The sequence below is a fragment of the Schistocerca gregaria genome, chromosome 6 (assembly GCF_023897955.1).
Source record: "Schistocerca gregaria isolate iqSchGreg1 chromosome 6, iqSchGreg1.2, whole genome shotgun sequence".
In the NCBI taxonomy this organism is placed as follows: Eukaryota; Metazoa; Arthropoda; class Insecta; order Orthoptera; family Acrididae; genus Schistocerca; species Schistocerca gregaria.
This window is the reverse complement of record NC_064925.1, coordinates 332,829,378-332,852,533: the sequence shown is the minus strand read 5'-3', so window position 1 is coordinate 332,852,533 and position 23,156 is coordinate 332,829,378. Positions and strand designations below refer to the sequence as shown.

At 42.6% G+C, this 23,156-nt stretch overlaps 1 protein-coding gene across 1 annotated transcript in view; it reads left to right on the top strand.

Moving 5' to 3' along the window:
* Positions 1 to 23,156, top strand: part of LOC126278964 (muscle-specific protein 300 kDa) — a 1,270,985-nt gene that overhangs the window by 311,606 nt on the left and 936,223 nt on the right. The window lies entirely within an intron of this gene.

Below are 23,156 nucleotides of genomic sequence, written 5' to 3'. Positions count from 1 at the left end.
GAAAGTTTTTACCATAATAAGTTGCATTACCAGTCGTAACGAGTAAGCTTCCTTTCTGTTGCGTGACAGATGAGAGGTTGCCCCCTTCGCACAAAAGTAATGAAATGAGTTTCATGGAATCTGGTAACAAACGATCGAAAACTACTCATTAGAAGTACAATGCGCAATTGACATGTTAACATAAAATAATTAGAAATTATTAACAAGCCGATGTCATCGTTCAAGACCCAACGTTATTCTGGCAATTCGATAATATCAAACAAACAGTTAATTAAAATGACAGCAACTACCTTCAAGTTTTGTTTAAGAAAGCCTTTCCGCTTACTACCTAAAACACTCTCATTTCGGAATATCTATTGCATTCAATAAACAGTCACACGAATAAAATTTTATTTGCCGCATGTTCCGGATAATATAGGTGCTTCACTTGGCTATGAGTGCTGAAGTAAATCTTTTCTGATAGGAATGGATTTTATCAGATAGACCTGTTTCATGCTTGCAGCTAGTTCTTAATCTCAAAACTCTAACAAGTGGTACCTGCCACTAAGTCAAGCCTCTTTATCCTTGAAACCGTGCAGCACCGCATTTCATCCGAGAATTAGAGCAACAGCGCTCCACTTGGGCGTCTCCGATAGGCGTCGCTTCGCAGCGGCACTCGCGGCTGCAAATGTAGGCGAGTGAAACTCTTACAATGACTTCTTGTAATATGCTCTTGGTTCGCTGCCACGCTACTTGGAGCGCTACAGGTTTATCAGTCCACCATATTACTTTTTTATTGAGTGATTGTTATTCTTCCACGTTTGTTTTGTTTCGTAATTGACAGAAGTTGGTTCCATTACAGCGTGCTTCTGATCAGACTTCTTGTGTGTATTGCATTCTATGAACAGCTTTGCGAATATATTACTCGTATTCTGATTACGTACTTCTCTCAGCCGTAGCCGCGCGGCATTAGCCGAGTGGTCTGTGGCGCTGCAATGATGGACTGCGTGTCTGGTCCCGGCGGAGGTTCGAGTCCTCCCTCGGGCATGGGAGTGTGGGTGTTTGTCCTTAGAATAATTTAGGTTAAGTAGTGTATAAGCTTAGGGACTGATGACCTTAGCAGTTAAGTCCCATAAGATTTCACACACATTTGAACATTTTCTCGTCCGTAATATTGCATAGGGTAAGTGATTCGAAATTTGTTTTTGTTTCATATAAAACAGAAGCTACTTTTGTTGCATGGTGTTAATACGGACTTACGACTGTCTATTATTGGTTATGAATGTGAGTGTGAACTGTTCAGTTTGAATGCATTGTAAATATATTGCTCAAACTTCGTCATTTTTATTTGCATGTTTTCCATTCTTTCTCGCATTTAATGGAGAACTGCTTGTTAGCAGGTTTTGACTGTATCGGTATTCAGCTTTACTATGTCTTGCCACCGAACGAGTACGTAATTCTGGTTTGAATCGTGTTGCTTCTTGCCACTCGGCCGGGGTGGCCGAGCGGTTCTAGGCGCTACAGTCTGGAACCGCGAGACCGCTACGGTCGCAGGTTCGAATCTTGGCTCGGGCATGGATGTGTGTGATGTCCTTAGGTTAGTTAGGGGACTGATGACCTCAGATGTTAAGTCCCATAGTGCTTAGAACCATTTGAACCATTTGCAGGATGTAACGGCTAAGAATTCCATTCCGTAACTGATACTACTATGGCAACATCTCGCTGGTAGTGTCTGTGTATTCCCCTTGTTGCTTGCACTGCTTATCACTCTTCATCCCACTCTTTTCGCGGGACATGCTTTATCATCTTGTGTTTAAAGTGTCCCGATGATATTAGTTTGTGTTCGTCTTTTTTTCCTAGAATGACAGATATTTAACTGATTTTATTAGAAGGTGGTTTCCCTATCTTGATTCTTGTTAAGCAGGAGTGTCAGTGTTTGATCGCAAACCAACGACAGTTCGAGAATTAATTCGAAATAAGGTACGGCGACACCTTTTCATATTGGCAGGGAATCTGAGCAGGTGGTTCCATCTAATGACGAACTGTCTAACGGAACGTTGTAAAGGGTCGGGGGAATAGCTCCGGCATGTTCTGTAGCGAAAACTATATTATTGTCACAGTAGAAATAACCAGTCTGAAAATCTAACTTTTCTTTTCTTTTTGTTTTAGGTAAGATTCCAGTTTACCACATTTGAGTGGAAGTGGTAAGTAGAGCCAAATATTTATAATTACTTTCCTCAATGCTGACTGTAATTTATTTCTGTCGCTGGGTGTTTATATCATATTAAAGGGGTCACTTGCACATGGAGGTTCCTCGAAAACGTAAAGTATGTCGCTGTAAATGGAATCCTTAGCATGGATCAGACCCACAATCGTTAAAAGAGAAGTGCATATATGATAGTTCTTCTTAATGAAAGGCAATAAAAACTGATTTCTTGTGAGTGTTAGAATTATTTGGAGAAATACGTAAAAATCTGAACGATAGGAGACCTGTCTATGCTACCCATTATATTTTATCTATACTAGTGAAAAAAGTTGCAGAAGCACCTGCATTTTGGTTCATATTCTTTTCGCGAGTACTGTGTGAACCCAGATAGCCGGACATAACGAATACACCACAGTCTAATTTGGATCTTGAACTCATCTCCTGTAAAGTTCACTGTAGACAGTTTAGAGTTTAACATCGCATCTCCCATCGACAAAAGACCACAGTCTAATTTGGATCTTGAACTCATCTCCTGTAAAGTTCACTGTAGACAGTTTAGAGTTTAACATCGCATCTCCCATCGACAAAAGATTGTTTGTGACAGAACGTAAGTTCATTTCAGTCAAGAGCGGGAAGTGAATTACTAATGGAGTCTGAAGTTATTTAGAACACTCTCGGAACACCTAACCCATCCTATTAGGATGGAATTAGAACTCGGTTCTACTCAAATACTGGTCGAGTGTCGTAACCGGTTCATACTTGTCCCCAGGAGAGTCCTCTGTTAGTAGTTTGGCTCCTGCTTTCCTATTATTATAGCCACATGTCTGGCAGGCATACTAACTGTCAGATGGCGAAAGGTTTCCTGGCAGAACGGAGCCCATTCTTCGTGGTGAGATGCCACGGGGGCTGCAATCAATATTTTTCTTTGTAGTGCTGCGACAAGCTGGCGCTTCGAAGCGTTCCACAAATGTTCTTTTTTCAGATTGAGACCAAGATTCTGAGTCGGTTATTTTTCAAAGGCAAACTTTTCTCATATAATCGAATCCTTCGAATCGTATGAAATGAAGGAGTCCTTTATCCCATTGCTTTGTACCGTAGTTGTTACCAAATTATTATTCTGTGGTGAAGTTTCTGAAGTCGTCACTGTGTCGACAGCTTCAGCATTGTCCTCCATCGCTTATTGTCTTGTACCCCAGTTTTCACCTCTAGATAACTAATACAAACAACGTCTCTGTGTTCTGTTTTGCATGTTGTTGTTGTTGTGGTCTTCAATCCTGAGACTGGTTTGATGCAGCTCTCCATGATACTCTATCTTGTGCATTCTTCTTCATCTCCCAGTACCTACTGCAACCTACATCCTTCTGAATCTGCTTAGTGTATTCATCTCTTGATCTCCCTCTACGACTTTTACCCTCCACGCTGCCCTCTAATACTAAATTGGTGATCCATTGATGCCTCAGAACATGTCCTACCAACCGATCCCTTCTTCTGGTCAAGTTGTGCCACAAACTTCGTCTCCAATCCTATTCAATACTTCATTAGTTATGTGATCTACCCATCTAATCTTCAGCATTCTTCTGTAGCACCACATTTCGAAAGCTTCTATTCTCTTCTTGTCCAAACTATTTATCGTCCATGTTTCGCTTCCATACATGGCTATACTCCATACAAATACTTTCAGAAATGACTTCCTGACAATTAAATCTATACTCGATGTTAACAAATTTCTCTTCTTCAGTAACGCTTTCCTTGCCATTGCCAGTCTACATTTTATGTCCTCTCTAGTTCGACCATCATCAGTTATATTGCACCCCAAATAGCAAAACTCCTTTACTACTTTAATTGTCTCATTTCCCAATCTAATTCCCTCAGCATCACCCGACTTAATTCGACTACATTCCATTATCCTCGTTTTGCTTTTCTTTATATTCATCTTATATCCTCCTTTCAAGACACTATCCATTCCGTTCAACTGCTCTTCCAAGTCCTTTGCTGTCTCTGACAGAATTACGATGTCATCGGCGAACCTCAACATTTTTATTTCTTCTCCATGGATTTTAATACCTATTCCGAATTTTTCTTTTGTTTCCTTCACTGCTTGCTCAATATACAGATTGAATAACATCGGGGAGAGACTACAGCCCTGTCTCACTCCCTTCCCAACCACTGCTTCCCTTTCATGTCCCTCGACTCTTATAACTGCCATCTGTTTTCTGTACAAATTGTAAATAGCCTTTCGCTCCCTGTATTTTACCCCTGCCATCTTCAGAATTTGAAAGAGAGTATTCCAGTCAACATTGTCAAAAGCTTTCTCTAAGTCTACAAATGCTAGAAACGTATGTTTGCCCTTCCTTAATCTAGCTTCTAGAATAAGTCGTAGGGTCAGTATTGCCTCACGTGTTCCTACATTTCGACGGAATCCAAACTGATCTTCCCCGAGGTCGGCTTCTACTAGTTCTTCCATTCGTCTGTAAAGAATTCGCGTTAGTATTTTGCAGCTGTGACTTATTAAACTGATTGTTCGGTAATTTTCACATCTGTCAACTTGTGCTTTCTTTGGGATTGGAATTATTACATTCTTCTTGAAGTCTGAGGGTATTTCGCCTGTCTCATACATCTTGCTCACCAGATGAGTTTTGTCAGGACTGGCTCTCCCAAGGCCGTCAGTAGTTCCAATGGAATGTTGTCGACTCCGGGGGCCTTGTTTCGACTCAGGTCTTGCAGTGCTCTGTCAAACTCTTCACGCAGTATCGTATCTCCCATTTCATCTTCATCTACATCCTCTTGCATTTCCATAATATTGTCCTCAAGCACATCGCCCTTGTATAGATCCTCTATATACTCCTTCCACCTTGCTTAGAACTGGGTTTCCATCTGAGCTCTTGATATTCATACAAGTGGTTCTCTTATCTCCAAAGGTCTCTTTAATTTTCCTGTAGGCAGTATCTATCTTACCCCTAGTGAGATAAGCCTCTACATCCTTACATTTGTCCTCGAGCCATCCCTGCTTAGCCATTTCGCACTTCCTGTCGATATCATTTTTGAGACGTCTGTATTCCTTTTTGCCTGCTTCATTTACTGCATTTTTATATTTTCTCCTTTCATCAATTAAGTTCAATATTTCTTCTGTTACCCAAGGATTTCTACTAGCCCTCGTCTTTTTACCTACTTGATCCTCTGCTGCCTTCACTACTTCATCCCTCAAAGCTACCCATTCTTCTTCTACCGTATTTCTTTCCCCCATTCCTGTCAATTGCTCCCTTATGCTCTCCCTGAAACTCTGTACAACCTCTGGTTCTTTTAGTTTATCCAGGTCCCATCTCCTTAAATTCCCACCTTTTTGCAGTTTCTTCAGTTTTAATCTACAGGTCATAACCAATAGATTGTGGTCAGAGTCCACATCTGCCCCTGGAAATGTCTTACAATTTAAAACCTGGTTCCTAAATCTCTGTCTTACCATTATATAATCTATCTGAAACCTGTCAGTATCTCCAGGCTTCTTCCATGTATACAGCCTTCTTTTACGGTTCTTGAACCAAGTGTTAGCTATGATTAAGTTGTGCTCTGTGCAAAATTCTACCAGGCGGCTTCCTCTTTCATTTCTTAGCCCCAGTCCATACTCACCTACTACGTTTCCTTCTCTCCCTTTTACTACATTCGAATTCCAGTCACCCATGACTATTAAATTTTCGTCACCCTTCACTATCTGAATAATTTCTTTTATTTGATCATAAATTTCTTCAATTTCTTCGTCATCGGCAGAGCTAGTTGGCATATAAACTTGTACTACTGTAGTAGGTGTGGGCTTCGTATCTATCTTGGCCACAATAATGCGTTCACTATGCTGTTTGTAGTAGCTTACCCGCATTCTTATTTTCCTATTCATTATTAAACCTACTCCTGCATTACCCCTATTTGATTTTGTGTTTATAACCCTGTAGTCACTTAACCAAAAGTCTTGTTCCTCCTGCCCCCGCACTTCACTAATTTCCACCATATCTAACTTTAACCTTTCCATTTCGCTTTTTAAATTTTCTAACCTACCTGCCCGATTAAGGGATCTGACATTCCACGCTCCTATCCGTAGAACGCCAGTTTTTTTTCTCCTGATAACGACATCCTCTTGAGTAGTCCCCGCCTGGAGATCCGAATGGGGGACTATTTTACCTCTGGAATATTTTACCCAAGAGGACGCCATCATCATTTAACCATACAGTAAAGCTGCATGCCCTCGGGAAAGATTACGGCCGTAGATTCCCGTTGCTTTCAGCCGTTCGCAGTACCAACACAGCAAAGCCGTTTTGGTTATTGTTACAAGGCCAGATCAGTCAATCATCCAGACTGTTGCCCCTGCAACTACTGAAAAGGCTGCTGCCCCTCTTCAGGAACCACACGTTTGTCTGGCCTCTCAACAGATACCCCTCCATTGTGGTTGCACCTACGGTACGGCCATCTGTATCGCTGAGGCACGCAAGCCTCCCCACCAACAGCAATGGTTCATGGGGGGAGGCTGTTTTGCATATTAGTATCTTTTTCTACGCCTACAGTTATTCCTGATTGCAGCTTCTTCCAGTACATATCAAGTGCTTCCTCTTGTGGTAAGTGCTTTCCTAGCCTGTTTGTTTCTACTACTTCTACCTCCTTAACTCTGCAACATATTCTATGACAACACGTTTGAAGCGCGTCGAGTTTCTTCTTCAGTACTCCTACAGTCGATGCTTCACTTCCGTGTAGCACTGTACTCCAGGAGTGCATTACCAGTAAATCTCGCGTCCGTCGGCTGTCGCAATTTCATTTATTATTTACTACAGAAATTGATTGGTAATGGTGATTGTTGCCGACTTACGTGGGCCTTAATCAAAATGATATTTTATTCAATTTTGATTTACAATTACGTGCTTTTGTGAAGTTCTCTTTTTTAAAAATATTAATCTTCAGTGGAAATTATTTGTTACGTTAATGAACGTTAGACTCACTGAATCTTAAAACATGAGCATATAAGTTGATCAATGGAATAAACTTTTCATATTGATTTCCTCGGCTAGTCAGATCACTCAAAAGCAAAAAATCTTTAGTTATTAATTACAATTGCGGCCCACATACGCGCGAGAGTATTTTTTCTTGCCGCTGTTAACCATTGCATTGTAGTCGGAGTCCTGGCTCTGGCTCTCGGCTGTTGTACTGAAAATAACAATCTTATTTTCTGCAACGTCGGACGGCTGTGGATAAAAACGTATATTATTTTAATAGCGGACGAGGTTTTCGCTTCCGCTAGTTTTTATAAGTTAATATCACCACGAGGTTAATTCAAGGAAGGCGGACATGAAATCGGGATCACCTCATACAAATTAAAAGTGAACAATAATATTAAATCAATATATTATCTGCTTAATTAGTACAAATATGCTTACATTTGCCAGTACTCGCAAGATATCCGTCTACACGAAACCAAGACAAGAGAAGAAGTGAAGACGACTAAAAAATTAACAAAAAATCCTTAGATCATTTTGTTATATTTCTTTGCCCTCGAAACGTACACAGAGAAATTATTATAATACGGATACTAGAGAAAAATGTATGTTAGCCTGAGCGGCTTGTGTCCACTTATTATTCAGTATTTAAATGTCTCTTCTTTATAAATACTGTTTTTAAGTCTTTTCTTATTATTTCACTGGGGACGCTATACAGTATCATTATATACCAGTAGATTTCTCGCGACAAAGATGTACCTGCTTCTGATGTGTCTTTTCTTGGCCATCTTTGTAAAAAATTGTGGTAAATATCGGAATTGTTCCGTATTTTGGTTGCATCAGTGTCCACAGCCAATGCAAATTGGAAGATAATATTTTAGCATTTCACCACACAGTGTACGTTACAACATCTTTAATTTTATTTCCAGTACTCTACCGTTTTGGGTGTGAAACCATTTTCAAATGTTTACATCACCAAAATCCATAAAAATGAATTACAATATAATCAAAGCACTCCTCGAATCACTCAACGCTGTAAACGTAGGGAACTGTCCATAATTTAAGCTTTCATGTTTTGAGGCGTGGCACTAATCTAGGACAGTAGTGATCCAACGCACCACTTGGGCGTGCACGGAAGTTCTGGGATACACACAGCAATATTTCGTGACCAGCCTATCCAGTGGCAGCCAGAGTGGCATTTTCTTCGTTTATAGAACACTTTCATTTCTTTTATCGTGTTTTCGCAAATTTTGATGTTTAACAGATTGCTATTCTCCTGCTATTATTCTTAGACACTTTCGCTTCAACATTGTTCATCCTTTAATCCAAACTGGGTACCAAGTAAGCTAATAGTGTCAGTCCATAAATTCTTATGGGTCTTACTTTCTGTCAGAGGAACTCTGACGTGTTTAATGATCCCTTTTTTTTCTATTGCGTGTCATTCCGTTTGGAGCCGGCCGCGGTGGTCTCACGGTTAAGGCGCTCAGTCCGGAACCGCGCGACTGCTACGGTCGCAGGTTCGAATCCTGCCTCGGGCATGGATGTGTGTGATGTCCTTAGGTTAGTTAGGTTTAAGTAGTTCTAAATTCTAGGGGACTGATGACCAAAGATGTTAAGTCGCATAATACTCAGAGCCATTTGAACCATCATTCCGTTTGGAAGTAGGAAATCGTCTGCATTTCCGCTAAATTTATTTTGCAAACATAAAAATGAATAATAAGAGAAATGAAAGATGACGACAGATATGGAAGATAAATGTAAAATTGTGTTAGTTTTATGTATTGATAATGACTTCAAAACTGATCGTTCTTGTGTCGACGTTACACTGTTGTTGAAGTAGACTTTTTCTCTTGGTGTCGATTGACTGGAGGCAGTCTTAATACGTCTGTCGACCAGCAGGTCTTCTACATAGGTTGTCTAGACCAAAAGAAAAGGAAACTACAGTGGTTTTGGGACTGTTTGGCGGCGGTACTTAGATAGAATACCTAACGGTTTCTCCAGTGTGAATAAATTGTAGAACGGTATGATGACCCTCATAGAGGTAGCTAGCTATGTATTTGGTGGCCAGAATAATACTGGCCCGGTAAATACATACATCTTTACGATAGGCAACCCAGTTTACATCATCTGCACCCAACGAGGATGATGTAAGTTAGGTTGCCTTTCCTAAGGTGCATGAAGTATTTTCCGCCCACCCTGTAGAAGGTTGGTGGTAACGAAAGAGATAATGTTTTCAGAAGAGTGAGAGGAAAGTAAAGTCTTCAGATGCATTGATGTATCGAGGTGTATGCGTCATTCAGTAAGAATTGGTTTTGTCACACTGTTACAAGAATATAAGTAAGTTATTCTCCTTCAGAAAATTTTCTCGTCCATTACTACTTTCATAGCTTAAATATTTACGAACCCAATGTGTCTCATGTCAGGACGTGGGCACACAATCAGGTGATCAGAAATTTATCACAAATTTGCCCTCAATGCCAATTAGATTCGACGACGGAAATTATTTTTCTCGGAAGGATTTGGCTAGGCTACCATCGACTCAAGGAAAATGTACTGTACACGTAGCTCGAACATGATCAGATTTCTTCCGTTTGTATACGCAATTTAATCCTCTTTCTTTCCATCCACTTTCAATTTCTTTGGTTTGTTTTTACAAACTGCGACAGTGAGATAGAGAAATGACAGAAAGAATCGCATTGGCATTCACGATAAACCCATTATGTCATTTCTACAAAGTGGTTTATTGAAACTAGAATGACTGAAACGAGATGTGATCTACATTTCTTCCGAGTACCATCATTTTTCCATTTCTGTTGATGTATCACCAATAAAGCCCTATTGCTGCACTAGAGTGCCGGTAGCTCAAACCTGAAACTCAAACAGCTGGAGATGTTTAAAATCAATGATTACTGTAGATGAATTTCAGTCCCCCCCCCCCTCCCGTCCCCTCCTCCCCTTCAGAACCACGGGGCACTGCATGTTTACGACTGCTCATATTCTTACAAAATGAATCTTCAACGCTCCTGCGAAATTAGCTCTGTTTTGAACTTCCTTGCAGTTAAACACTGTGTACCAGACTAGTACTCTAACTCAGAACCTATTCTTCCACGAAGTAATAGATTTTATTTTGGTTGAGCCATAAAGTATATGAGATTTAATAAGTACCGGGACACTATGCGGGATAAAGGTGCAATATAAACATGTCTGGTCCAAAAAGAGATATGTAGAAAAATAAAAATGAACATGTATCTGAATTCTAATGTTTCCTGACATCTATATCAAATTTTTCATACTTCAACTAAATGCCTCATCCTGTCTGTGATTCTGGGTGGACGTATTGCGTGTATGGCAGACTACAATGCATATTTGTGTAAAAGTTTTGCAATATATCTTTCTTTCATTTCTTAAATGCTTCATCCTGAATATGATACCTGGGTACACCGTAGCTCGCAAACTTCGGAACACACAGCGACATTATTTATGATCGTATTATACTGCTTTCTTTATCACGGATCTGGACGGCGCATCCTTTTCTGCAAGAAAGAAGAGGTAAGTATCCCACTGTTCAAAGGAGAGTTAATATATCAATTTAGTCTGTTTCAGTCGTAATCGTAGCTAGAGACTGTGTAAGTGCGAACTTAGACGCGTGGATTACTTACTGCTGGGGAAAGTAACCGCAGGCCTCACACCCAAAACCATCCACATTATACGCACCTCCTTATAGCCGCAGTACTTAAATACCAGTATAACGGGTGATTCTCTTATCTATTAAACTACCTTTCAAAAGTGTAAGAATTGTTTAAAATTAATAAAAAGTGTATGTAATCGCTTACACGGACAGCTGCGCTGAAATTAAATTAAATTTTGTAGCATGTACTGTTCAGTTGTTGTGAAGACATAAGTTCTCCAATCTCTCTTATGACCTTGGGCATGTGTTTATGAGATAATTCAAATATTATTATTTTGTTCTTGATAAAACCATTTAATTTTTAGTTTGGTATGCAAAGCAAAACAAGACAAAGAACAAAAATTCGTGGAGCCATACATAAACCGTTAAGGCACAATTATCTATCTGCGAGTGATTTTTGAGATTGTTTGAGAACTGAAACGATGATAAACAATTAGTATTCAAGCTAATAACGCCATGAGGCCCTTCAGAAAATCCCATTGTAAAGTGAGGAAGAAAACCGACAAAAATGCAGTATGTTTTGAGACTGCTTATGAGAACGCAACAGAAACAGTATTATTTTATACAGTATTATTTTATACAGTATTATTTTATACAATATTGAACCGAGGTTCTTCATTTTTGTTATTAAAGTGAACTAAAGAATGTCTATATTGGTACTGTGCAAAGGTTAGTTAGCAAAAATTTGGAGCAAACACTTTTATCCGTAACAAACCCGCCAAAATACTCCCATAATGAATATAAATATCACTTTCTCACTTGTTCGTAATAGATGTAAATATAAGATTTCAGGGTAACATGTGTTCTGTCGTAGTTGTTGCAGTTCTGTTGGTTAATCAATTCAAACGTCTATATAATACAGATAAAATGTCCAGTGAGTCAAAATCAATTTATGTTGTTAAAAAAAGCTATGTATTCATGTGGATACAAAACGTATACATTCGTACTGTCACTTCCTTTAAAAGAAATCCTTGCTTAATGTAAATATACAAAGAAAATTTTGATAATATCTAGGATTTAGATCAAAATTTGTGCAACGTTGTAGTTCTTCGTATTTCACCACAATAAAAATTTTAAAAATTTAATTCAGTAGGTAAGGCCATTTTCCGCATAAGAAGACATTCCGCGTTCGAGTTCCGGGCTGGCAAAGATTTATACTCTGCCGGGAAGTGTCAGTGTAATTCTTAGCTGTCAGTCCTCTTTTAGCTTCGTAAGGCGAAGAAATATCGAGGATTTTTTACTATTTTCCCCCACAGTTCTTTCAGCTACTTCGAGCCATCCTCTACACCAGTCGGACCCATATCAGCTTTCTAGGCACGGAACAGGCTCGTCGTGAAGTCATTCATCACAGTGACAGATGGACGCCTTGACGTTGCAGAGCAATAATACGCTTATTCGATCGAGCGCATTGGAATACGACGTGGGGTTCAATTGGCGCGCATTTGAGGTGACGTATTGCGTGTCTGCAGCTGCCTTAGCCGACATCGACATTGCCTGCCTGCGACTCAAGAGATTCTCTCAGTGCATGTACTGCGGAACAAGTCGAGAATGAAGTACGATACTGTTGCGCAAGATTCGATTCGGGGCGACGATTTGCTCTGCGTGGTCTGCATCACTACCCCGTGTAAGAACCTAGCACTCACGGCATGCCAAAATTGTTGAGCTGCCAGCAGGTTTTTATAAAAATCGCTAAAAGATCCTATGGCCTCCTTATCGTTCTTTTAAATCTATGTTAACATCAAAAACGAATATGTCATTTTCTAAGCAATCTCATTGATGATAATTTCAAGGAAAGCTCCGTTGAAGATGTGTTTTCGGTCACTATTTTAAGAAAGCATTTATCTTTTCAACGGGTTCTCAGACATATTGACAATAGGGTACATCATAAACCATCTCTGCAGGAGACTATCTCACCAGAAGTACCGGACATTAATGTGGGATGTATTCACCCTTCACCTTCCTGACGGCTTGAATACTGGGTACACGTTCAAAAAGGTATATGAGTAAAACTACCTGGCAGATTGAAACTGTGTGCTGTACCGAGACTCGAGCTCGGGACCTTCGTCTTTCGCGGGCAAGTGCTCTGCCGGCTGCGCTATCCCAGCACGGCTGACGACCCCTCCTCACAGCTTCGATTCTGCCAGTGCGAAAGGCAACGGTTCCGAGTTCGAGTCTCGGTCCGGCACACAGTTTTAATCTGCCAGGATGTTTCATATAAGCGAACACTCCGCCGCAGAGTGAAAATTCATTCTGGAAAAAATCCTCCAGGCTGTGGCTAACCCATATCGCCGCAATATTCTTTGTTCCAGAAGTGCTGGTCTTTCAAGACTCGCAGAATAGCTTCGGTGAAAGATAGTTCTGCCAGAACTGAAGCTGTGAGGTAGCTTAGTCGGTAAAGCACTTGCCCATGGAAGGCACAGGTCTCGAGTCTTGGTCCGGCACACAATTTTAACCTGCCAGGATGTTTCTTACCAGTGTAACTCTGCTGCAGAGTGAAAATTCATTCTGGAGCTATCTGAGTGCTTGTGGACGAATGGCAGCCCATAATTCCTCGAGAGCCGATACCAGAGAAGATAGTGATGATGATGATGTTTGATTCGTGGGGCCCTCAGCTGCTTGGTCATCAGCGCCTGTACAAAGTCCCAATTTTTACACAGTCCACGTTTTTACGCAGTCCAATCGAGCCACTGACACGGATGATGATGATGATGATGATGATGATGATGATGATGAAGATGACGAAGAAGAAATGATGAGGACAACACAAACACCCAGTCCCCGGGCAGAGAAAATGCCCCAACCCGTCCGGGAATCGAAGCCGGGACCCTGTGATCCAGAGACAGCAACGGTAGCCATTAGACCAAGAGCTGCGGACAGAGTAGTGATGTCAGAAGCTGAGGTCTGGAGCTAAGTCGACGTCCTAGCTCATCCCAAAGATGCTCCAGTGGATTCAGATCTGGACCTCGAGTCGTCCAGTCCATTTCAGGAATGTTGTCGTCCACAAACCTTTGCTCAGAAATGCTGCTTTATAAAAAAAGTGTTTTATAATGCTGATACAATCGTCATTTCCGAACTGTATTCCACTGTGCGCAGTACAATCCGCTGTAAAATACACTCCTGGAAACTGAAATAAGAACACCGTGAATTCATTGTCCCAGGAAGGGGAAACTTTATTGACACATTCCTGGGGTCAGATACATCACATGATCACACTGACAGAACCACAGGCACATAGACACAGGCAACAGAGCATGCACAATATCGGCACTAGTACAGTGTATATCCACCTTTCGCAGCAATGCAGGCTGCTATTCTCCCATGGAGACGATCGTAGAGATGCTGGATGTAGTCCTGTGGAACGGCTTGCCATGCCATTTCCACCTGGCGCCTCAGTTGGACCAGCGTTCGTGCTGGACGTGCAGACCGCGTGAGACGACGCTTCATCCAGTCCCAAACATGCTCAATGGGGGACAGATCCGGAGATCTTGCTGGCCAGGGTAATTGACTTACACCTTCTAGAGCACGTTGGGTGGCACGGGATACATGCGGACGAGCATTGTCCTGTTGGAACAGCAAGTTCCCTTGCCGGTCTAGGAATGGTAGAACGATGGGTTCGATGACGGTTTGGATGTGCCGTGCACTATTCAGTGTCCCCTCGACGATCACTAGAGGTGTACGGCCAGTGTAGGAGATCACTCCCCACACCACGATGCCGGGTGTTGGACCTGTGTGCCTCAGTCGTATGCAGTCCTGATTGTGGCGCTCACCTGCACGGCGCCAAACACGCATACGACCATCATTGGCACCAAGGCAGATTCGACTCTCATCGCTGAAGACGACACGTCTCCATTCGTCCCTCCATTCACGCCTGTCGCGACACCACTGGAGGCGGGCTGCACGATGTTGGGGCGTGAGCGGAAGACGGCCTAACGGTGTGCGGGACCGTAGCCCAGCTTCATGGAGACGGTTGCGAATGGTCCTCGCCGATACCCCAGGAGCAACAGTGTCCCTAATTTGCTGGGAAGTGGCGGTGCGGTCCCCTACGGCACTGCGTAGGATCCTACGGTCTTGGCGTGCATCCGTGCGTCGCTGCGGTCCGGTCCCAGGTCGACGGGCACGTGCACCTTCCGCCGACCACAGGCGACAACATCGATGTACTGTGGAGACCTCACGCCCCACGTGTTGAGCAATTCGGCGGTAAGTCCACCCGGCCTCCCGCATGCCCACTATACGCCCTCGCTCAAAGTTCGTCAACTGTACATACGGTTCACGTCCACGCTGTCGCGGCATGCTACCAGTGTTAAAGACTGCGATGGAGCTCCGTATGCCACGGCAAACTGGCTGACACTGACGGCGGCGGTGCACAAATGCTGCAAAGCTAGCGCCATTCGACGGCCAACACCGCGGTTCCTGGTATGTCCGCTGTGCCGTGCATGTGATCATTGCTTGTACAGTCCTCTCGCAGTGTCCGGAGCAAGTATGGTGGGTCTGACACACTGGTGTCAATGTGTTCTTTTTTCCATTTCCAGGAGTGTATGTTCATTTGCTTCTGCATTTTGCGTTTGCTTAAGCCCAAACAGGGGCATACCCTAACAACGAAAAACACCCCCATATCGTATCACCACCTCCTCCGTACTTAGACCGTTGGCATCGCACATAATGAGGTAAAGCACTACAGACATTCGACAACCCAGACCCTTCTATCGGACTGCCACAAGGTGTAACGTGATTCATTACTCCAAATCGCTGGTTTTCAGTCACCCACAGCCGCGTGGCGTCTTTATTACATCAACTGAAGCGTCGCTTAGCACTGAACTGTTAATAGCACTCTGGAAGTTACGTTTGACTACTTGCACTGATTTCGTGCAATTTTTTACAACCACCTCCACAATGATCCAGGGGCTCTGTTCATCAGTAACATAAGGTCTGCCTGTTCTTGATTCTTTCGCGTTTCCAGTTCACATTCACATCACCAACATTCGACTTGGGCAGGTTTCGAATAGTTGAAGGGTCCCAGACGGATGTGTCACTCAAGCGACATCCAATGACTCGTCCAAGTTCGAAGTCACTGAGCTCTCCTGACGTATCCATTGTGCTGTTACTGCTTCTCTAGTGACAAGTGATTAGCACACTGGACTCGTATACGGAAGGACGATGGTTCAGATCCGCGTCCAGTCATCCAGATTTAGGTTTACCGTGATTTCCTTTAATCGCCAGGCAAATCGCGGGATGGTTCCATGGAAACATTCCGAGCTTGTGCTCGGTCCTTAATGACCGCAATGTCACAGGACGCTAAAGCCTAATCTTCCTTCCTTGCTTCCTTCCATTGACAACGCAATACTCTACTCCTCCTTTTATACTGGCGCGTGCGCGTTTTGTCACATCTACTGGTCAGTTTCGCCTTACATACGGATCAGATAGGGCATCTCTCCTCATAATGACTACAGAAACATTACGAATTTTAGGCTCAGTAACTGGCTACACTAACAGCTATTTAGAAAATAAATTTTCGTCTCCATATAATCGCCAGCGTTCGTAAGTTGCCTAATAACAGGATATCAATGGTGATGTGTAGCGAGACGTGTCAGAAATTATGAAATGACAAACACCAAGTGACAATAGCCGACGAAACAGTAAGGTCGAAAATGTTAACATGGTGTGGATAATACACTCACGAGCCAAAACTTTATGATCATCTGCTTAATAGCTTGTCGGTTCATCTTTGGAAGGCAATACAGCACTGATTGGGCATACCACCGATTCTACAATTTGCTGGTAGCTTTGTGGAGATTCGTGGCATCACATGTCTACACAGAAGTCAAGTAATCCCTGTAAATAAGGGGTCGCTGACGTGTAGGCCCGATATCGACCCAGAAGGGCATCAACGTCATATCATTATCATGCTCTAAACTACTGAAGCATGATTCTGGCTTCGAGACATGGACAATTATAGTGCTGAAAGATAACATCGCCGACAGGGAAAACATCAGGCATGAAGGGATGCAGGTGGTCCACATCTGAAACGATGTCTTTGGTTACTAAAACAGGTTACATACAAGTGTTGGAGAATGTTTTACACTGCATAATACTGCTCCTACCAGCCGGGGCCCTTTGCGCGGTGCATGTTTGGAGCCGCCGTTTGCCTCAACGACGGCTTCTCTGGAGACGACTATCGACCTGGTGTAGCAAGAAACATGATTCATCCGAAGAGCCGACACGTTTCCAGTGATCCACGGTCGAATCCCGATGGGCCGTGCCCACTGCGTTTGTAACTGTCGATGTCATTGGGTCAACATGGGAATACGTAGGGGTCGTCAGGTGCGGAGTTCCAAGTTCAACAATCTATCATGGTCACCGATGATACCTGTTCTTGTCCGAAAGAACAGATACCAACTTAGTATATATATATATATATATATATATATATATATATATATATATATATATATATATATATATATATAGCTCAGGCTCACCGGCCACATGACCATCTTTTTCTTCTGTGCGAATGCACAAGCAGTGTCCGAACTCTTATGGGAATTGGCAACGCGCCGCGAGTAATGAGTATAATGAGCGGGGGCACTACGAATGTAGTCCGGGACAATACGTTGAGTATGTGGGTTTTGTGGGAGGGGTGCCGGAGATAAATCCCCGCAGTCGCGCTATCCTCTGTGTCCTCGGTGGCTCAGATGGATAGAGCGTCTGCCATGTAAGCAGGAGATCCCGAGTTCGGGTCCCGGTCGGGGCACACATTTACATCCGTCCCCGTTGACGTATGTCAACGCCTGTAAGGAGCTAAGGGTGTTCATTTCATTGTAATTTTATACTAGAACTACTTAAACCTAACTAACCTAAGGACATCACACACGTCCATGCCCGGGACTGGATTCGAAGCTGCGACCGTAGCAGTCGCCCAGTTCCGGACTGAAGCGCCTAGAACCGCTCGATCACAGCGGCCAGCTCGCGATGAGCAGTGGACATAATGTTTTGGCTGTTTAGTATACTGTTAATCACTTTGTCCAGCGAGTTCTGCTAAAGCTAAATAAAAAGAAAGTGCTTGCAAAGGCAGAAGACTCGAGCAAAATCCAATGAACATCAGTTTATTTTGGACGCCTTTCGAGCCAAAAGTGCTCATCTTCAGGCATAAAAGTGTACAAAATACTAATATTTACGTAACTAAAATTATTAACTAGGCTATCGTTTTTTTAATGCTCGTTAGCTTCATTCCGTAGGCTCACTGCGTGTACATCCTCTGACTGTTGCGGCGGTCGAGCATCCGTCTACATCTGCAGCACTTTCTTACGCGTTTTGAAGTGAAGTCTCACTTTTCACTACTGTTTTATGCGAAGTTCTTATATAAGACTTCATACTCATTTCAGTAATATGATTTCTTTTTTAATCACAGTCTTCTGAAGCGTTAGCAATAAACCGTGGGAAACAAGGGATTCGATATGGTATTTACTATGGAACGATAATGGTTATTAGAAACTTCTGGAAGGTTTCTTTCTCTAGAGGTGTTCCGCGATATTTGTAAACACCGCCATTTTGTAACCATTGAGATTGCGTGACGTTAGTAAATTCGGGTAACCAAATATTATTGCCACAGATTGCAGAGCAAACAGTCTGAGGACAGCCTGTTAAGCAACACGGCATTAGTCGCAGATACGGCTGGAGGTAGGAAAGAACCCTAGAGGGAACGGCGTGTTTCGAGGACACGAAGGAAACTTGGTTCGGTCTGGCCCGCGGGCCCCTGTTCGCATGTGGCTGGCGTCTGTTATTACTGCCGGCGGAACTTGGTCTGCCCATGTAACGCACAATTGCGAGCCATTGGGGCAGGCGCGGCGATTCTCGCGCACCATCACAACTCCCCGCGTGGGTAACCCATTACGTCCAAGGACGAAAACATAAGGCCAGACGGAAGGCTCTGTAATTCGTTCTTCTACCAGCAAATTGATCTCTACCATCTTCTGAATTACGGCCGTGTTGAATTTCTGATTATTGTTTCTGTCTGCAGTTCGCAATCTAAACTGCGCAACACAATCACTTTTTCGAACCCCCGTAATTCTCTTCCATTGCGATGCACAAGTTTTAAATTAGGCTCAAAGGCGCCTACAACCTTCCTCTGTAACGGAGTAAAAGCGAGGCATCCTGCGACATTATACTCTGGCTCGGCGGCGGTTCAAACAGCAAGGTACCGACACGTGCAAAAAGAAGTTCATATCAGGTCTAAGGTTAGCTAATGATGTCAGCTGGCACCTAATTACGCCACAGTTGTTCTGAATGCCACCGTGGAAGTGTCACTCGATGGGCAGGTCGTCACACCCCCACCCCTGTTACCCGCATTTCACCCCTTCTTTTGACGTCTCTGCGATGGAGGCAGAATCGCGAAGCCCAGCGTGAAATCACACGGTTTTCTTTTTGGTGGCCGAGGAAAACATTTCAGACATACCGCCAGTCAGAATCGACACGAAGAGGCGCACACACTTCGCGGTCTAAAACGACAGTTAGCAATCTTGTGAGCAACGGGGCGAAGTTCAGGACAGCATTTAACACTGCTGGCATCCCGCAGACGATTCGACCATTCTGCAAGTTGACAGATGGTGTTTGGAGATGTAAGTAGGCTGTTTGGGTTTTTATGTTGGTAACGGCACGTAGCGCTCTATATGAAAATCACTGACTGTGCTCTGTGCAGCCTGTGGCTGGTTGGCATTGTTGAAATATTCGCTATCGTAGTTTTGGGCAGTTGGTTGTGAACAGCGAGTAGCGTTGCGCAGTTGGAGGTGAGCCGCCAGCAGCGGTGGATGTCAGAATTTTGAGAGCGGACGATCTGGACGTGTGTCCATCAGAAAGAGTAAATTTGTAATACTGTATATCATGAAGTCATATATATATGATGACTTTTGAACACTATTAAGGTAAATACATTGTTTGTTCTCTATCAAAATCTTTCATTTGCTAACTATGCCCATCAGTACTTGGCACCTTCAGTAGTTAGAATCTATTATCTAGCTGGCAGTATTGGCGCTCGCTGTATTGCAGTGGTTCGAGTAACCAAGATTTTTGTAAGATAAGTGATTCATGAAAGGTATAGGTTATTGTTAGTCAGGGCCATTCTTTCTTAGGGATGATTGAAAGTAAGACTGCGTTGCGCTAAAAATATTGTGCGTCAGTTTAGTGTAAGTAGAAATGTCTGAGTACGTTCAGTTCTGCTCAGCTGTTTGAAAATTAAATAACGTAAGAGGTTTATCAGCACAGTAATTCATTTATAATTTTTCTAAGGGGATGTTTCAGAGAGACATCACAGTTATAGGCAGTCGGCGTAAACTAGTTATGTTGGCCACTGATGCACCGTATATATGGATGCTGATAACCGCTTTAGCATCAGCTAATGCCTGAAGATGGTGCACTGAAGCGCCGGAACTGGTAGCTACACAATAAATGACACCATAAGGACGGCTGGATTTATTTCATGTTCTTACAATTCTGTATGAACATCATGGGCCGGCAATGACGTTGATTGTGGTTGCACTCCTTTAGAGCATAGCGTGACGGCAATTTCTGCTGTGGTGTACGTATTGGAACCACCAGGGCCCGCTCAAAACCGTTCGACGAACTTTGAACGTGATCCGAAGCAGCAAAGGGTGTTCATGCTGAATAAAATGGGAAAGGGTCCCTCTAAGAACCCTCCAACCCCCCCCCCCCCCCCCAGTTGGCAAATTACCCAGACTTATTCATCCAGTATTCGAAAATTAGAGCGATTAGCGGCTTCCAACTAACATTACACATAATTTCAAACTTTCTCAAACTCTCTGACATCCTCCCTCCCAAACCCATACACACACACAAATTAATTACATTTTCGGTGCTCGTATACTAAAACTACATTATCAGTCATGACATCTTAATTAGTTACTCCTTTGTTATTAACTGTTTTCGCAATACACTTTTCAGACAATATCTACACACTACCACTGAATTTATCTGGAAAATTATGTCATTGTACGAGACATTGTCCGGGAGGTATGACATTTTATTTATGCGTGAGAGTTCGAGTTTACTTATCCAAACAGGTCAACAACTGAAATAAAAACACCTCCCACTCTTTCACAGCCTCACTTTTTGGTACATCGAGGAATGACTGTCACTTGATCCAGTTTGTTGGTGCAATTTGGTGATCTAATACTGTTTAAGAACTTTTTTTTAATGTCACCAGTCTATCGACCATTTCTATGCTACTCTACATCTTTTCCTGTCCTGCACTAATCTTTCATTTCTACGTAACTTTTTGACCCAGCATACTCCAGAATTTGTTTTGCATATTATATTCTTTGTCTTCTCCTGCAACGTTTCCCCTCTAGTCCTCCTTCAACTGTTCCTGCAGGCCGTGGCAAATGCCAAATTCACTTTCTGATAAAACATTTCATAGACTTCGTTTCTCGCATATTCTTTCCTGTACTTCATTTCATATTTCATCTACCGACTCAGTTTTTAACATTCACGATAGCGCCAGTTTTCACTTAGTTTAACTTGAACGGACGATTAGGACTTCGATAAGCAAATAGTGCCTACTGCGACAGTCTACCGTTTCCGTGCTGGGATCGATTTTTTAAATAATATCCAACTGAAAGATTTGAAATATGGTGCTATCAAAATAGTTACAAATTAAACTGATAGATAAAATACGACACTAAGAACTATGGAAAGGAATATGTAAGGAAAGAACTCTAACTTGTCAAGACTTCCGATTGTCCGCGTTTCACTTCAGTACAATGCTATGCTCCAGACGTTCACTTTGAGGAACTTTCTTTTTAATATCTCATACAAGCAGAGCGTTCCTAGCCTGTACCAATCTACCTCTGATATCTCCCTAGCTTCGGTAATCATGTATCTGGAAAACTAAGTAATTGTTTATTTTCCATTGTGCTACTCTTCATCGGTAAGTCTTTGCAGCCGGTCGGTGTGGCCGAGTGATTCTAGGCGCTTCAGTCTGGAACCGCGCGACCGCCACGTTCTGTGATAATTATGCCGTTCATTACTTTCAACAGGTCATCTTTGTCTTGTCCACATGTGGTCATTATGTTCAACATGTCATCTATGTGTTTCTCACAGCTGGGCACATCGAAAATACTGACAATGTTTCTCCCCCAGTTTTGTTCGTATGGTAGCCGTAGTGACATTTATATACTGGTTTTTCAGAGATTTCTGCCACTTACAATTCATTGGTATCTTCCACAAAAATAATACCTTCAGTGAGTTAAGAAAAAAATGTGACAGGTATCCGACTTTTATTGCTCTTCCTCAACTTTCTTACACGCCTTTCATCGCTTCTTCGACGTACAAATAGAGAAAGAAGGTGCCACTCTACCTTATATTCTTGTTAATCCGAATCTGTCGTTCTCGACCTTCCGCTTCGTTTTTGTAGATGTTATAGAATGCTATGGGATTTAACATCTGAGGTCATCAGTCCCCTAGAACTTAGAACTACTTAAACCTAACTAACCTAAGGACATCACACACATCCATGCCCGAGGCAGGATGCGAACCTGCGGCTGTAGCAGCAGCGCGGTTCCGGACTGAAGCGCCTAGAACCGCTCGGCCACAGCGGTCAGCTGTAGTCAAAAGAGTGGGGAATTATTTGATGTATTGTAATCCTCAATAACACTAACCAAAATGTGTTGCATTACTTACTGAATGCCCCTCTACTTTCAGGCAATTTGAACAACGGTAAATCAAAGCTTCTGTTGGAGGTGTAGAGGCACAAGAGTGACGACAGTGTTAACGATGAGAGACGTTCATATTTCCGTTGACTGAAATTTATTCTTCGTTCAAGACTTAAAAACATACAGGAAAATGAATAGTAGGAACTGAAATTGGGTGGAAAGAGTGTACAAGTATTGATTGTCAGTTTTCTAGGTGGTCAAGAATTTCTTGTGTTAGCAGAAGAGCCAACACCGTGTTACGAGTGGAGGTCGAAATGCACGCGTTTTAGTTCACGCTTGAGGAGGGAAGAACTATACTGACGTGAGTTCTGGAACATGACAAGGAACGAGAATTCAGAAAGCGGACGTAATTAGTTTGATACTTAACTTTAATCCATTAATGATGAACGTCGCTCTTGACGGTACATGATTCACAATATTATCTGTTCGGAATACATTCTTGAAGATAGTAATTATAGTAACTGAATATGGCGCCTTGCTAGGTCGTAGCAAATGACGTAGCTGAAGGCTGTGCTAAACTGTCGTCTTCTGCACATGAGAGCGTATGTAGACAGTGAACCATCGCTAGCAAAGTCGGCTGTACAACTGGGGCG